A 16663-nucleotide genomic window follows, 5' to 3' on the forward strand; every position below is an offset into this window, starting at 1 on the left:
CAAGTACCAAGTTATATAACCCTGAGTGTGAACGGCTGCAAAATTAGTGAAAAAAGTTAGCATGCGTCAACTATCAAGTTATGTGACGCTGAGTGAACCGCTGCAAAATTAGCGAAAAAAGTTAGCATGCATTGAGTACCTAGTTATATTAACCTGAGTGATATGAGAACATTTGTGAAAAAAGCTAGCATGTGTCAAGTACCAAGTTACAGCATATGACCCTAAGTGAACATCTGCAAAATTAGTGAAAAAAGTTAGCATGCTAATATTTAGCATGTGTCACGTACCAAGATCTATGACCGTGAGTAAACAGCTGCAAAACTAGTGAAAAAAGTTAGCATGTGTCAAGTACCAAGTTATATAACCCTGAGTGAACGGCTTCAAAATTAGTGAAAAACGTTAGCATGCATCAAGTATCAACTTATATGACCCTGAGTGAACGGCTGCAAAATTAGCGAAAAAATGTTAGCATGCTAAAAGTGACCATGTGTCAAGTATCAAGTTATAAAATTAGCTAAAAATGCTAAGGTCCCAAAAATACACTTTGTTATACAAAGCTGACATGTGGGATATTTTGTTGATTATTTTAATACTTTTTTTTTTTTTACACATTTTCTTTTGCTATATCACTTTTTCCAGCACGCCGCCCTCATTAGAAAAGTTTGGACACCCCTGACTTTTAGGCAGTTTTTTAATTTTTTTCTAGATACTGTATATCTTATTAGAGAATATGTAACATTACAGTGTGATGATGACGAGTGTATTTTACAGCAAGCATTTTTTGAACTGGTAAACTAAAATGCAGTGACCTCACAATTGTATTTGTCATTGACTGGTCATTTTTACATTGCGGGCCAGATACCAAGAAATGAAGGACGACGGCGTCAGGGGCGTTCAAACTTTTTCCAGCAAAAACCGTATACATTAAAATTCGAGGAGGCGGGCGCCGCTTTGGTACATTTTATACATATGTGTATACATATATATAGTAATTCAACGTCTGGGCTGTACTCTTGTACAGTCTCCAGCACGCTCTGGCGAAAGATTGTACGCCACCTCTTTTATTTGGACTTTCCCTGATTACATGGCAACAGCTGTTTCTAAGGTACGTGGGTCATAAACAGCCATCGCCTTTGGTTACAGAACAGTTCAAAAGAAAAGGTCGTAAAACAGTTTAAAAAAGCGGTGCCTGGAGGGGAGTCTGGTCCTGCTTCCTCTTCGCTTTTGTAGTTCTTGGGTCAAGATAATATCTTTCAGTTGATTACAACAATACATGAAAGAAACAGAACACCTTCATGTTGCTTCCCATCCTACACAGTGGAGTTTTACAAGCCTTCTGCTTGGTAGGATCAAAGACAGCTTTTGTCTGCTCGCCGGGAACTCATTGAAACACAAAGTTTTGTCATAACTTAGATACAATTATTCTGACAATTGTCCCCCAAGATAATGGCAGTTGTAACTCATTTACGCTCATCAAAGCTCTGGGAATTATGCTCACGAGTTCCCAGCGCCATCTGGTGATTTTTTAGGGGCACAATTACATCAAAACAATATTTTCTGGTTTTTCAGTCGGCAAGAATGAGATTAATTTGGTTTTCATGGAAAAAGCATAATAATATAACAGGATTAAAGTCTGTTAAAAAATAGCAGTTTTAATGGGAGTCAATGGGGCTCAAAAAGGTCTTAAGAGAAAGTGTGTATACTTTATGTTTATATCCTATTCTTACAACGTTGCAGTCAAAAGCATGTTGCAACTTTGTAAAAAAAAACTTTGTAAAACATTTTTAGAGTTATTTTCATTGCACAAGTTTTAAAATGTTGATTAAAAACTAAGTAATTAGCATTTTTTGCAGCGATGGAATCTCTTACTGATGCGAGTTTAAAAGACCCTTTAACAAAATACCACAGATAAATGAGACGTTTGTATTGATTAATTGTGATTAATCCAAATGCAAAAGTTGGGTTAATCTGATTTTAAAAATAAAAAATATATATGATTACATTTTTATGACAGGCCGAGGACCAATAAAAAATTGAAATTGCCCCTGAGTGAACGGCTGCAAAATCAGTGGGAAAAAGTTAGCATGTGTCAAGTACCAAGTTATATGACCCTGAGTGAACGGCTGCAAGATTAGTGGGAAAAAGTTAGCATGCTAAAAGTTAGCATGCTAACGGTTAGCGTGCGTCAAGTACCATGTTATATTACTCTGAGTGAGCAGCTGCAAACCAGTGAAAAAAGTTAGCATGCGTCAAATATCAACTTATATGATCCTCATTGAGCGGCTGCAAAATTTGTGAAAAAAGTTAGCATGCGTCGAGTACCAGGTTTTTATATGACCCGAACTGAACGGCTGCAAAATTAGTGAAAAAAGTTAGCATATGTCGAGTACCGGGTTTGTATATGACCCTAAGTGAACGGCTGCAAAATTTGTGAAAAAAGTTAGCATGCGTCAAGTACCAAGTTATATGACCCTGAGTGAACGGCTGCAAAATTAGTGAAAAAAGTTAGCATGCGTCGAGTACCAAGTTATATGACTCTGAGTGAACCGCTGCAATATTAGTGAAAAAAGTTAGCATGCTAACAGTTAGCATGTGTCAAGTACCAAGTTATATCATCCTGAGTGAACAGCTGCAAAATGAGTGAAAAAAGTTAGCATGCGTCAGGTACTGTCATGTCTGTGTGATCATGTTCGGTTTTGTTTTTGGACTCTTTGTGCACTTTTGTTTGTTTTGTCACCATAGCAACCCATTAGTTTTCCCCTGTCATGTCACGCACCTGTTTCACGTTTTGAGTCACGCACCTGTTTTCACTGATCATGTCACTGCTATTTAAGCCTGTCTGTTTCTGTTTTCGTCCTGGTGACATTATCATTTCATACCATGCTTCTTCTGACACCCCTGCTACCTCGTTTTGTTTTCATGCTTCCATAGTTCCATGCCAAGTAAGTTTTTGTTAATTGGTCATAGTTTCTGCCTTTGTGCAAGTTTTGTACCTCCGCCATTGTGCGCGCCTTTCGTTTGTTCTTTTTTGATAGTGTTAAATAAAATATGTATTCACATTCACGTCTTGCCCGCGCCAATTTTCCGTTGCCTTCCGGAAAAACAAACCCCAAGGACCAAGTCATGACAAGTACCAAGTTATATGACCCTGATTGAACGGCTGCAAAATTAGTGAAAAAAGTTGGCATGGTAACAGTTAGCATGTGTCAAGTACCAAGTTATATAACCATGAGTGAACAGCTGCAAAACGAGTGAAAAAGGTTAGCATAAGTCAAGTACCAAGTTATATGACTCTGAGTGAACGGCTGCAAAATTAGTGAAAAAAGTTAGCATTTTTCAAGTACCAAGTTATATGACCCTGTGTGAACGGCTGCAACGTTAGTGAAAAAAGTTAGCATTTGTCAAGTACCAAGTTTTATGACCCTGAGTGAACAGCTGCAAAATTTGTGATAAAAGTTAGCATGCGTCAAGTACCAAGTTATATGACCCTGAGTGAACGGCTGCAAAATTTGTGATAAAAGTTAGCATTTTTCAACTACCAAGTTATATGACCCTGTGTGAACGGCTGCAACGTTAGTGAAAAAAGTTAGCATTTGTCAAGTACCAAGTTTTATGACCCTGAGTGAACAGCTGCAAAATGAGTGAAAAAAGTTAGCATGCGTCAAGTACCAAGTTATATGACTCTGAGTGAACGGCTGCAAAATTTGTGAAAAAAGTTAGCATTTGTCAAGAAACCAAGTTATGTGACCCTGAGTGAATGGCTGCAAAATTTGTGGAAAAAGTTAGCATTTGTTAAGTACCAAGTTATATGACCCTGAGTAAATGACTGCAAAATTAGTGATAAAAGTTAGCATGGGTCAAGTACCAGGTTATATGACCCTGAGTGAACGGCTGCAAAATGAGTGAAAAAAGTTAGCATGGGTCAAGTACCATGTTATATGACCCTGAGTGAACAGCTGCAAAATGAGTGAAAAAAGTTAGCCTGCGTCAAGTACCAAGTTATATGACTCTGAGTGAACGGCTGCAAAATTTGTGAAAAAAGTTAGCATTTGTCAAGAAACCAAGTTATATGACCCTGAGTGAATGGCTGCAAAATGTGTGGGAAAAGTTAGCATTTGTTAAGTACCAAGTTATATGACCCTGAGTAAATGACTGCAAAATTAGTGATAAAAGTTAGCATGGGTCAAGTACCAGGTTATATGACCCTGAGTGAACGGCTGCAAAATAAGTGGAAAAAAGTTAGCATGGGTCAAGTACCATGTTATATGACCCTGAGTGAACAGCTGCAAAATGAGTGAAAAAAGTTAGCCTGCGTCAAGTACCAAGTTATATGATCCTAAGTGAACGGCTGCAAAAATATTTTAAAAAGTTAGCATTTTTCAAGTACCAAGTTATATGACCCTGAGTAAACGACTGCAAAATTAGTGATAAAAGTTAGCATGGGTCAAGTACCAAGTTATATGACTCTGAGTGAATGGCTGCAAAATTTGTGAAAAAGTTAGCATGCTAACAGCTAGCATGGGTCAAGTACCAAGTTATATGACCCTGAGTGAACGGCTGCAAAATTAGTGAAAAAAGTTAGCATGTGTCATGTACCAAGTTATATGACTCTGAGTGAACGGCTTCAAAATGAGTGGAAAAAAGTTAGCATGGGTCAAGTACCATGTTATATGACCCTGAGTGAACAGCTGCAAAATGAGTGAAAAAAGTTAGTCTGCGTCAAGTACCAAGTTATATGACCCTGAGTGAATGGCTGCAAAATGTGTGGAAAAAGTTAGCATTTGTTAAGTACCAAGTTATATGACCCTGAGTAAATGACTGCAAAATTAGTGATAAAAGTTAGCATGGGTCAAGTACCAGGTTATATGACCCTGAGTGAACGGCTGCAAAATTAGTGAAAAAAGTTAGCATGTGTCAAGTACCAAGTTATATGACTCTGAGTGAACGGCTGCAAAATGAGTGAAAAAAGTTAGCATGTGTCAAGTACCAAGTTATATGACTCTGAGTGAACGGCTGCAAAATGAGTGAAAAAAGTTAGCATGGGTCAAATACCAAGTTATATGATCCTAAGTGAACGGCTGCAAAAATATTTTAAAAAGTTAGCATTTTTCAAGTACCAAGTTATATGACCCTGAGTAAATGACTGCAAAATTAGTGATAAAAGTTAGCATGGGTCAAGTACCAAGTTATATGACCCTAAGTAAATGACTGCAAAATTAGTGATAAAAGTTAGCATGGGTCAAGTACCAAGTTATATGACTCTGAGTGAATGGCTGCAAAATTTGTGAAAAAGTTAGCATGCTAACAGCTAGCATGGGTCAAGTACCAAGTTATATGACCCTGAGTGAACGGCTGCAAAATTAGTGAAAAAAGTTAGCATGTGTCATGTACCAAGTTATATGACTCTGAGTGAACGGCTGCAAAATTTGTGAAAAAAGTTAGCATGCTAACAGCTAGCATGGGTCAAGTACCAAGTTATATGACCCTGAGTGAACAGCTGCAAAGTAGTGTAAAAAGTTATCTGTGGTATTTTGTTAGCTGCTATTGTTTGTTGTCCATGCACTAGTCGCGTTCTTGCTCTTTTAAACTTTCTTCAGTAAGAGATTCATGATTGTTCAATTTGACGGTTAGCGGTCTAAAAATGTTTTACAAGGTTTTTTTTTTTTTATCGGGACAAGCGGTAGAAAATGGATGGACGGATGGATGTTGCAATGTTTCCCCCGACCCCGCATTGGACACCCCTGCAATAAACGCAACTAATGTTATGTTCCATTTATATAACCGAGTCAGTCAGTCGAGTGTGGCGTCATGGAAAATGGCGTTGCGTAACGTGACAATCACAACCACTCTCATTCAACAATAAAGATGACGTCGTCGCCAAAAGCCCCGAAATGGACCCGCTTGTGTTGTCTCTCCACTGGAGGATACTTGTTGTTGACGCTTACATAAGTCGCTAACACACGTGTTCCCTCAAGCGTGCATTGCAGACGGGACTGGTATAAAAGCTCGCCATGCAGCGGCGAGGGTCGCTGCCTTTGGGCTCCCTGCTGAGGTTCTGACTGCTTCAACCCTGTCTGGAAGGAAGGTACACTTTTTCTTTTTTTATTTACTTTTACACAAGACATGTGTAAGAAAGAAAGAAGAAAGTGCAATGATGATGAATGTTTGCATGGTTGTGTTGTTGCAGAGATTTCTCTTTCCTTATCAAGAGTCAAAGAGACAGTCTCCTTAGGGCAGGCGTGTCAAACTTGTCTTCATTGAGGGCCACATCGCCATCACAGCAGCCCTCAGAGGGCCACGTGAAACAGTGAATATACAGTATGTAAATACCGTATTTTTCGGACAATAAATCGCTCCGGAGTATAAGTCGCACCGGCCGAAAATGCATAATAAATAGGGATGTCCGATAATGGCTTTGTCTGATATTGTCTAACTCGGGGGTCGGCCGCATGCGGCTCTTTAGCGCCGCCCTAGTGGCTCTCTGGAGATTTTTCAAAAATGTATGAAGAATGGAAAAAGATGAGGGGAAAAAATGTATTTTTTTGTTTTAGTATGGTTTCTGTAGGAGGACAAACATGACACAAACCTCCCTAATTGTTATAAATCACACTGTTTATATTAAATATGCTTCACTCATTCGAGTATTTGGCGAGCGCCGTTTTTTCGTACTTATTTTGGCGGTCCTTGAACTCACCGTATTGTTTGTTTACATGTATAAATTTCTCCGACTTTCTAGGACGTGTTTTATGCCACTTTTTCTGTCTCATTTTGTCCACCACACTTTTAACGTCGTGCGTGAGTGCACAAAGGTGAGTTTTGTTGATGTTATTGACTTGTGTGGAGTGCTAATCAGACATATTTAGTCACTGCATGACTGCAAGCTAATCGATGCTAACATGCTATTTAGGCTAGCGATATGTACATATTGCATCATTATGTCTCATTTGTAGCTATATTTGAGCTCATTTAGTTTCCTTTAAGTCCTCTTAATTAAATTTATATCTCATGACACATGTAATGTGGCTTTTAATTGTTTGCGGCTCCAGACAGATTTTTTTTTTGTATTTTTGGTCCAATATGGCTCTTTCACCATTTTGGGTTGCCGACCCCTGGTCTAACTCTTTAATTACCGATACCGATATCAACCGATGCCGATATATACAGTCGTGGAATTAACACATTATTATGCCTAATTTAGACAACTAGGTATGGTTAAAAAAATTATAAAATAAAATAAGATAAATAAATTAAAAACATTTTCTTGAATAAAAAAGAAAGTAAAACAATATAAAAACAGTTACATAGAAACTAGTAATTAATGAAAATGAGTCAAATTAAAGGCCTACTGAAATGAAATGTTCTTATTTAAACGGGGATAGCAGGTCCATTCTATGTGTCATACTTGATCATTTCGCGATATTGCCATATTTTTGCTGAAAGGATTTAGTAGAGAACATCGACGATAAAGTTCGCAACTTTTGGTCGCTGATTAAAAAAAGCCTTGCCTGTACCGGAAGTAGCGTGACGTCACAGGTTGTGGAGCGCCTCACATCTGCACATTGTTTACAATCATGGCCACCAGCAGCGAGAGCGATTCGGACCGAGAAAGCGACGATTTCCCCATTAATTTGAGCGAGGATGAAATATTTGTGGATGAGGGAAGTGAGAGTGAAGGACTAGAGGGCAGTGGAAGCGATTCAGATAGGGAAGATGCTGTGAGAGGCGGGTGGGACCTGATATTCAGCTGGGAATGACTAAAACAGTAAATAAACACAAGACATATATATACTCTATTAGCCACAACACAACCAGGCTTATATTTAATATGCCACAAATGAATCCGCATAACAAACACCTCCCCCCTCCCGTCCATATAACCCACCAATACAACTCAAACACCCGCACAACACACTCAATCCCACAGCCCAAAGTACCGTTCACCTCCGTAAAGTTCATACAGCACATATATTTCCCCAAAGTTACGTACGTGACATGCACATAGCGGCACGCACGTACGGGCAAGCGATCAAATGTTTGGAATCCGCAGCTGCGTACTCACGGTAGCGCGTCTGCTATCCAACTCAAAGTCCTCCTGGTAAGAGTCCAGCCGGCCGCTAATACACCGCTTCCCACCTACAGCTTTCTTCTTTGCTGTCTTCATTGTTCATTAAACAAATTGCAAAAGATTCACCAACACAGATGTCCAGAATACTGTGGAATTTTGCGATGAAAACAGACGACTTAATAGCTGGCCACAATGCTGTCCCAATATGTCCGCTACAATCCGTGACGTCACGCGCAAACGTCATCATACCGAGATGTTTTCAGCAGGATATTTTGCGGGAAATTTAAAATTGCACTTTATAAGTTAACCCGGCCGTATTGGCATGTGTTGCAATGTTAAGATTTCATCATTGATATATAAACTATCATCATGCGTGGTCGGTAGTAGTGGGTTTCAGTAGGCCTTTAACTGTTAAAGGTTAGTACTATTAGTGGACCAGCAGCACGCACAATCATGTGTGCTTACGGACTGTATCCCTTGCAGACTGTATTGATATATATTGATGTATAATGTAGGAACCAGAAATATTAATAACAGAAAGAAACAACCCTTTTGTGTGAATGGTTTTTTGGGTTGGTGCATTAATTGTAAGTGTATCTTGTGTTTTTTATGTTGATTTAATTAAATAAATAAAACATAAAAAGAAAAAAACGATACTGATAATAAAAAAAACGATACCGATAATTTCCGATATTACATTTTAAAGCATTTATCGGCCGATAATATCGGCAGGCCGATATTATCGGACATCCCTAATAATAAAGAAGGAAAAAAAAACATATATAAGTCGCACTGGAGTATAAGTCGCATTTTTTGGGGAAATGTATTTGATAAAAGCCAACACCAAGAATAGACATTTGAAAGGCAATTTAAAATAAATAAAGAATAGTGAACAACAGGCTGAATAAGTGTACATTATATGAGGCATAAATAACCAACTGAGAACGTGCCTGGTATGTTAACGTAACATATTATGGTAAGAGTCAAAAGTTAAAAGTTAAAGTTAAAGTAAAGTTAAAGTTAAAGTTAAAGTACCAATGATTGTCACACACACACTAGGTGTGGTGAAATTTGTCCTCTGCATTTGACCCATCCCCTTGTTCACCCCCTGGGAGGTGAGGGGAGCAGTGGGCAGCAGCGTTGCCGCGCCCGGGAATCATTTCTGGTGATTTAACCCCCAATTCCAACCCTTGATGCTGAGTGCCAAGCAGGGAGGTAATGGGTCCCATTTTTATAGTCTTTGGTATGACTCGGCCCGGGGTCATTCAAATAACTATAACATATAGAACATGCTATACGTTTACCAAACAATCTGTCACTCCTAATCGCTAAATCCCATGAAATCTTATACGTCTAGTCTCTTACGTGAATGAGCTAAATAATATTATTTGATATTTTACGGTAATGTGTTAATAATTTCACACATAAGTCGCTCCTGAGTATAAGTCGCACCCCCGGCCAAAGTATGAAAAAAAACTGCCACTTATAGTCCGAAAAATACGGTATACGGTATGCACAGTCGTGCTCATAAGCTTACATACCCTGGGAGAATTTATGATTTCTTGGCCATTCTTCAGAGAATATGAATGATAACACAAAACTGGAACCTTGACTAGCCATTCAAACCTGTTTGTGTCGACTTTTGCGCATGTTATCAGATCAAAGTCACTGGGGTATGTAAACTTTTGATCAGGGTCATTTGGGTACTTTCTTTTGTCATTTTGATTTAAAAAGAGTAAACACAGTTGTTTGCCAATAGATAGCTTCACACAACCGTTAAGCATGAGTGGATGAAAGGTTTTTGTGTTATCATTCATATTCTCTGAAGAATGGCCAATAAATCATACATTCTCCCAGGGTATGTAAACTTATGAGCACAACTGTATACATATACAGTATGTATATAAATTAACACTAGCCTTGTTACATAAAACGGCGTGACGGGCCACATAAAATAATGTCGTGGTCCACTTTACATAAGGTCAGGCCTGGGCAATTATTTTGACTCGGGGGGCCACATTTAGAGAAAAAAATGTGTCTGGGGGCCGGTATATCTATTTTTAGGAACACTAATACAAAACCTCACAATAATGTCTGATTGAATGCTAAAAACGTTATGACAGACCGCCTTAAAAAACGTAATGGAATTTTTACATTTTTCTATGAACGATAAAACACTGAATATTGACCAAATATGAATGCCACACCCCCTTTCGATCGACATATTGTACAATCAAGTGAAACGCAACAAAAATGCAACAAACAGTGAAATATGAACGCAAAGGGTACAAAATAAACCCACCTACAATCTGATATATCTGATATATCACTAAGCTTTAGAACTTTGTTGTGAAAATCTCCTTCCGCGTCTGTGGAAACGCTTCCAGCCCACACTGCTTGGTGCCTCGTCTGAGCTGCTGTGACGTAGATTACCATGGTAACTAATTAGATTACCATAGTAACTAATTAGATTACCATAGTAACTGGTATATCATCCATAAGCGCAGATTCCTACCATTGAAATACTTTGTATAGTTCAAGACTTACGGTCATTAGAGAACATCACTGCACATCGTAATGGCAGCTACAGTTTCCATCTTAAAGATCTAAAAAAATTATTTGGGCCTTAATTTGCCCAGGTCTGTTATCATAAGGTGGTAGGCCTTGTTAAATAACATGGCGAACCACATTAAATGGCATGGCAGGCCACTTACGAACTCCAAAAGCGGTCAAATTGGCACGTTGTGTAAATGGTAAATAAAAACAGAATACAATGATTTGCAAATCCTTTTCAACTTATATTCAATTGAATAGACTGCAAAGATAAGATACTTGACGTTCGAACTGAGAAATGTTGTTATTTTTTTTGCAAATATTAGCTCATTTGGAATTTGATGCCGGCAACATGTTTCAAAAAAGCTGGCACAAGTGGCAAAAAAGACTGAGGAAGTTGAGGAATGCTCATCAAACGCTTATTTGGAACATTCCAAAGGTGAACAGGCAAATTGGGAACAGGTGGGTGCCATGATTGGGTATGAAAGCAGCTTCCATGAAATGCTCAGTCATTCACAAACAAGGATGGGGCGAGGGTCACCACTTTGTCAACAAATGCGTGAGCAAATTGTCCAACAGTTTAAGAACAACATTTCTCAACCAGCTATTGCAAGGAATTTAGGGATTTCACCATCTACGGTCCGTAATATAATCAAAAGGTTCAGAGAATCTGGAGAAATCACTGCACGTAAGCGGTGATATTACGGACCTTCAATCCCTAAGGCGGTACTGCATCAAAAAGCGACATCAGTGTGTAAAGGATATCACCACATGGGCTCAGGAACACTTCAGAAAACCACTGTCAGTAACTACAGTTCGTCGCTACATCTGTAAGTGCAAGTTCAAACTCTACTATGCAAAGCAAAAGCCATTTATCAACAACACCCAGAAACGCCGCCGGCTTAAAAGGTTAGGAAAAGGCCATGTAACACAGTGGTAAAAATGCCCCTGTGACAACTTTTTTGCAATGTGTTGCTGCCATAAAATTCTAAGTTAATGATTATTTGCAAAAAAAAAATGTGTTTCTCAGTTCGAATATTAAGTATCTTGTCTTTGCAGTCTATTCAATTGAATATAAGTTGAAAAGGATTTACAAATCATTGTATTCTCTTTTTATTTACCATTTACACAAGGTGCCAACTTCATAGGTTTTGTAAATGTCAAGGTCGGTCCAGGTAAAATGACCTAGTGGAACACATGAAATGGTGTGCAGGCCACATAAAATAATGTGGCAGGCCAGATAAAATGAAGTGGCGGACCGCATAAAATAACATGGCGGAACACACAAGATAATGTTTGGGCCCAGATAAAAGGAGGTGGTTGGCGACGTTGAATGGTGTGGGGTGTGGGCATAAAATATTATGGCGAAACTCATGAAAAGGCGTGGCAGGCCACTTAGAATAATGTTGCAGACAACATAAAATGATGTGGCCGGCCTCAATAAATGAGGTGGCGGGACAGATAAAATGATAAACTGGAACACATAAAAATAGCATGGCAGGCCACGAAAAATAATACGGCGGGTCACAATAAATTACATGGCGGGCCAGATAAAATGATATGTTCGAACACATAAAATGGCGTGGCGGGCCACTTAGAATAATGTGGCAGACAACATAAAATAACATAGCGGGTCACGATAAATGAGGTAGCGGGCCAGATAAAATGATATGTTCGAACACATAAAATGGCGTGGCGGGCCACTTAGAATAATGTTGCAGACAACATAAAATGACGTGGCGGGCCACAATAAATGAGGTGGCGGGACAGATAAAATGATAAACTGTGGAACACATAAAATAGCATGGCAGGCCACGAAAAATAATACGGCGGGTCACAATAAATTACATGGCGGGCCAGATAAAATGATATGGTCGAACACATAAAATGGCATGGCAGGCCACATAAAATAATGTGGCAGACAACATAAAATAACATAGCGGGTCACGATAAATGAGGTAGCGGGCCAGATAAAATTATATATTCGAACACATAAAATGGCTTGGCGGGCCAATTAGAATAATGTTGCAGACAACACAAAATGACGTGGCGGGCCACAATAAAGGATGTGGCGGGACAGATAAAATGAAAAACTGTGGAACACATAAAATAGCATGGCAGGCCACGAAAAATAATATGGCGGGTCACAATAAATTACATGGCGGGCCAGATGAAATGATATGGGCGAACACATAAAATGGTATGGCAGGCCACATAAAATAATGTGGCAGACAACATAAAATAACATGGTGGGTCACAATAAATAATATGGCGGACCAGATAAAATTATATGTTTGAACACATAAAATGGCGTGGCGGGCCACTTAGAATAACGTTGCAGACGACATAAAATGATGTGGCGGGCCAGATAAAATGATATGTTCGAACACATAAAATGGTGTGGCGGGCCACTTAGACAACATAAAATGACATGGAGGGCCACAATAAATGACAAGGTCAGTCCAGGTAAAATTACCTGGTGGAACACATGAAATGGTGTGCAGGCCACATAAAATAATGTGGCAGGCCAGTTAAAATAACACAGCGGAACACATAAGATAATGTTTCGGGCCAGATAAAAGGACGTGGTGTCGACATTAAATGATGTGGCGTGCCACATAAAATGCCACATAAAATACTATGGAGGAACTCATGCCACATAGAATAATGTGGCAGACAAGATAAAATGATGTGGCGGGCCACAGTGAATGAGGTGGCTGGCCAGATAAGATTACATGGCGGAACACATTAAATGTCGTGGTGGGCCACTTAAAATAATATGGTGGACCAGATAAAATGATGTGGCAGGCCACATAAAATAATATCGCGGAACACGTAAAATAATGTGGCAGGCCAAATAAAATGATGTGGTGGGCGACGTAAAATAATACGGCGAAAGTTCCAAAAAAGGCGTAGCGGGACACATAAATGATTTGGCAAGGCTATTTAGAATAATGTGGAAGACAACATAAAATGACATGGCGGGCCACAATAAATGGTGTGGCCGACCAGATAAAATGATACGGCGGAACACATAAAATGGCATGGTGGGTCACATTGATAATGTGGCCGGCCAGATAAAATGATGCAGTGAGCGACGATAAATGATGTGGCTGGCCAGATAAAATAACATGGCGGGCCACATATGTGATATGGCGGGCCACATTAAATATTGTAGCAGACAACATAAAATGACGTGGCGGGGCAGTTACAATGACATGGCGGAATACATTAAATGGTGTGGCAGGCCAGGTAAAATTAAGTAATTGTTGACATTAAATTATGTGGCAGGCCACAATAAATAACATGATGGAACACATAAAAAGGCGTGGTGGGCCACGTAAAATATTAGTATAAATCATTTTATGAATATAAAATATAATTGTATATTTGTTCGCTTTATGCTCTTTTTATTTTTATTTAAAAAAATAAATAAAACTCAATTTTTTATACGGCAAACACACAAAATATGCAATATTTCCCCCAAAAAAAATTTTTCAAAGTGGAATATTTGATGTGAAGTAATTGAGGCTTTGAATAGGTCAATAATTCATAACAACAATGATTTTGATTCATTATTAATTTTTGGAGAGATGACAAAAAGAAAGAAAGAAAAATACGGGAGGTCAAAGGTCATGTGACACTTGTCTTCTCCCGCAGGACGGCGGCAGCAATGATCGTTCGACTGGGAAGGCTAACTCCGGGCTATTTCCGCCTCCTGCAGGTCGGTGAATCCTTCCGTTTCTACTCATTTGCCCAAAACGTGTTCACTTTAAATCACAAGAAGACGTTCAATTCACATTTTTCAGAATTTTGCCAAGCGTTCAAAATCCTCATGGAAGACAAGTACACATATGTTTCGCTTTTATTTATGCATTCTAAATCATAAATAAAGGTTAGCAAAAGTCAGCTAACAATGGAGCCAATGGTAGTCGCTCTATTCCGCATATAAAGCGCTTAAAAAAAAAACTCCAAAAACCTCCATCAATATTTTATATACACACTAAGTATATATATATATATATAATGTAGTAACATTCATAATAACATGTAATATTTACTTATTTTGCTCATTTTAGCTCATTTGCAGCGGCGCATTACTTTCACAGACGCATCACAACGTTCGCTATTTACTTTCACAACAGCACTACTACTCATGCAGACTTCATGAGAGACAACAAAGACTCCTTTGGGACAAATAATGATCCGGAGCCTTCTATTTTTGAGCCTGAATATAAGGAGGATGAGCTACAAATTTTAGAAGCTGAGTGATAAACAGATGCAGCTTCCGTGAAACGCTAAGCATCATGTAGCAGTGTTGCTAAGTGCCAAACAAGATACACAAACTACAAACATAATAAAAACAATCACTTACTGCACAATGTCTGCTCTCAGTAGAATGCAGACTGATGGGGTGTTCATAGTTCCTGTTTAGATAAAGAATTAAAAAAGTGGGCGCAAATGCACGACTTTTCGTTTATTTCTCTCCATTTCCAGGTCCAAGTTGAATGTCAAAGTTGACCAACTTGCCGGTTTATGTCCACATTATTCTACCATCCTCAACATTAGCACATATAGTAACAATATCGCTAATATTTGGTTAATATTCAGGTCACGACATGTAAATGGAGTATTGTTGGCGGGTTTTTGATGTTTTTTAGAATCCTTTATGGGCGGAATAGTGTACTCTCAATATCTGCATTGTTAGCCACCTCATGCTTGCCATATTTTACGACTTAGAATGCATTTAAAAAATGGCAGTTCTCCCTTAAAGGGAGGGAGTGTATGTTGTATAACTCGCTGCAGGACGCTATAAATAACCTCAAACAATCAGGGAAGGCAGCCTTTCATTTATTCATTAGGGCTATTACATCATGCAGTGCGCCAAGCGGCCAGCAGAGGCTGCTAAAGAGACTTAGAGGCTGCATACCAGTGGTCATTATAAGCAACGTTTTACATAATACTTCATGCTTTTTGCTCATTGAATGATTTTTATATAATTACAATGTCCATTTAAAAACATCACTGACTTTTAAACCCGTTTTTTTTATTTTAGAAGAGCAGCAAAAAATGGTTGATGACCACTTTTTAAATTACAATTATTTTGTTTTGATTTATATAATCTTGAAAAACGGTACATTTAACCAAAAGGCAGAGTAATCTGATATGAGATTTGGAGCATGACAGTACCCCCCACCCTACACTTGTCCGCAGAGGCAGGCGTCGGGCGAGGTGAGGATGCAGCCGTCCGGCGGCCTCATCAATCCCGTCGCTGTGACGATGGCGGCGGCGGGGCTGTGCGTGAGCCTCTACAGCGCCGTGCAGATGGCGGACCGGCCCGCAGTTTGACCACCAGGACGCCCCGAGGGTGCGCGAGGAGGTTGACGACGGCGGAGGATGAAGATGAGGGAGGTTTGTGCATGAAGGGACTGTAGGCGAGCTGCGATAACAACCCCAGACGCTCAATATTTCAGGACTATTTCCACGTCAGGGGTGTCCAAACTTTGTAGGCCAACACATGTTAGTTTGACATCTTGCACAAATGATGTTCTTTTCACGTCGGACACCCTTGTTCACATGCTTTCCCTTTTGGAATATTCACACTTGAATGTAGCGTACGACTTGTGTTTTAGTGATGACACCATGCACTTCCCCTGCATTGTGTTACATTCCACCATTGTTACCGACTGACTCCCAAATAAACACAATCCTGTTCTCAGGCCCGACGCTTCTGGAACATTTCTTCTCGGTCCACCGGACAGTCTGCATGGAGGCATTCATGTGCAACGGGGGGGGGGCGTCACGTGACGATGCTAGGTGGCTACGTGTTAGCATTACTCTTATGACCAGGACTGGACCTATAGCTTTTTTGGGCCCTAAACAAGATGTTGTTTTTGGCCCAATTTTGACTTGTGTAACATGCTGTTAGTCCTATGTGTCAAAGTCAAGGCCCGCGAATGAAGTGAAGTGAAGTGAATTATATTTATACAGCGCTTTTTCTCTAGTGACTCAAAGCGCTTTACATAGTGAAACCCAATATCTAAG

At 39.4% G+C, this 16663-nt stretch overlaps 1 protein-coding gene across 1 annotated transcript in view; it reads left to right on the forward strand.

The window, feature by feature from the left end:
- LOC133650271 (cilia- and flagella-associated protein 69-like) overlaps nt 1–804 on the forward strand; it is a 39014-nt gene extending 38210 nt beyond the window's left edge. The window contains exon 23 of the mRNA XM_062047333.1: nt 1–804. This exon is cut by the window's left edge and continues 1434 nt beyond it. The gene's annotated coding sequence lies outside the window, so the exon portion shown is untranslated.
- The last annotated feature ends 15859 nt before the right edge of the window (nt 805–16663 follow it).

Source organism: Entelurus aequoreus, linkage group LG05 (genome assembly GCF_033978785.1).
Source record: "Entelurus aequoreus isolate RoL-2023_Sb linkage group LG05, RoL_Eaeq_v1.1, whole genome shotgun sequence".
In the NCBI taxonomy this organism is placed as follows: Eukaryota; Metazoa; Chordata; class Actinopteri; order Syngnathiformes; family Syngnathidae; genus Entelurus; species Entelurus aequoreus.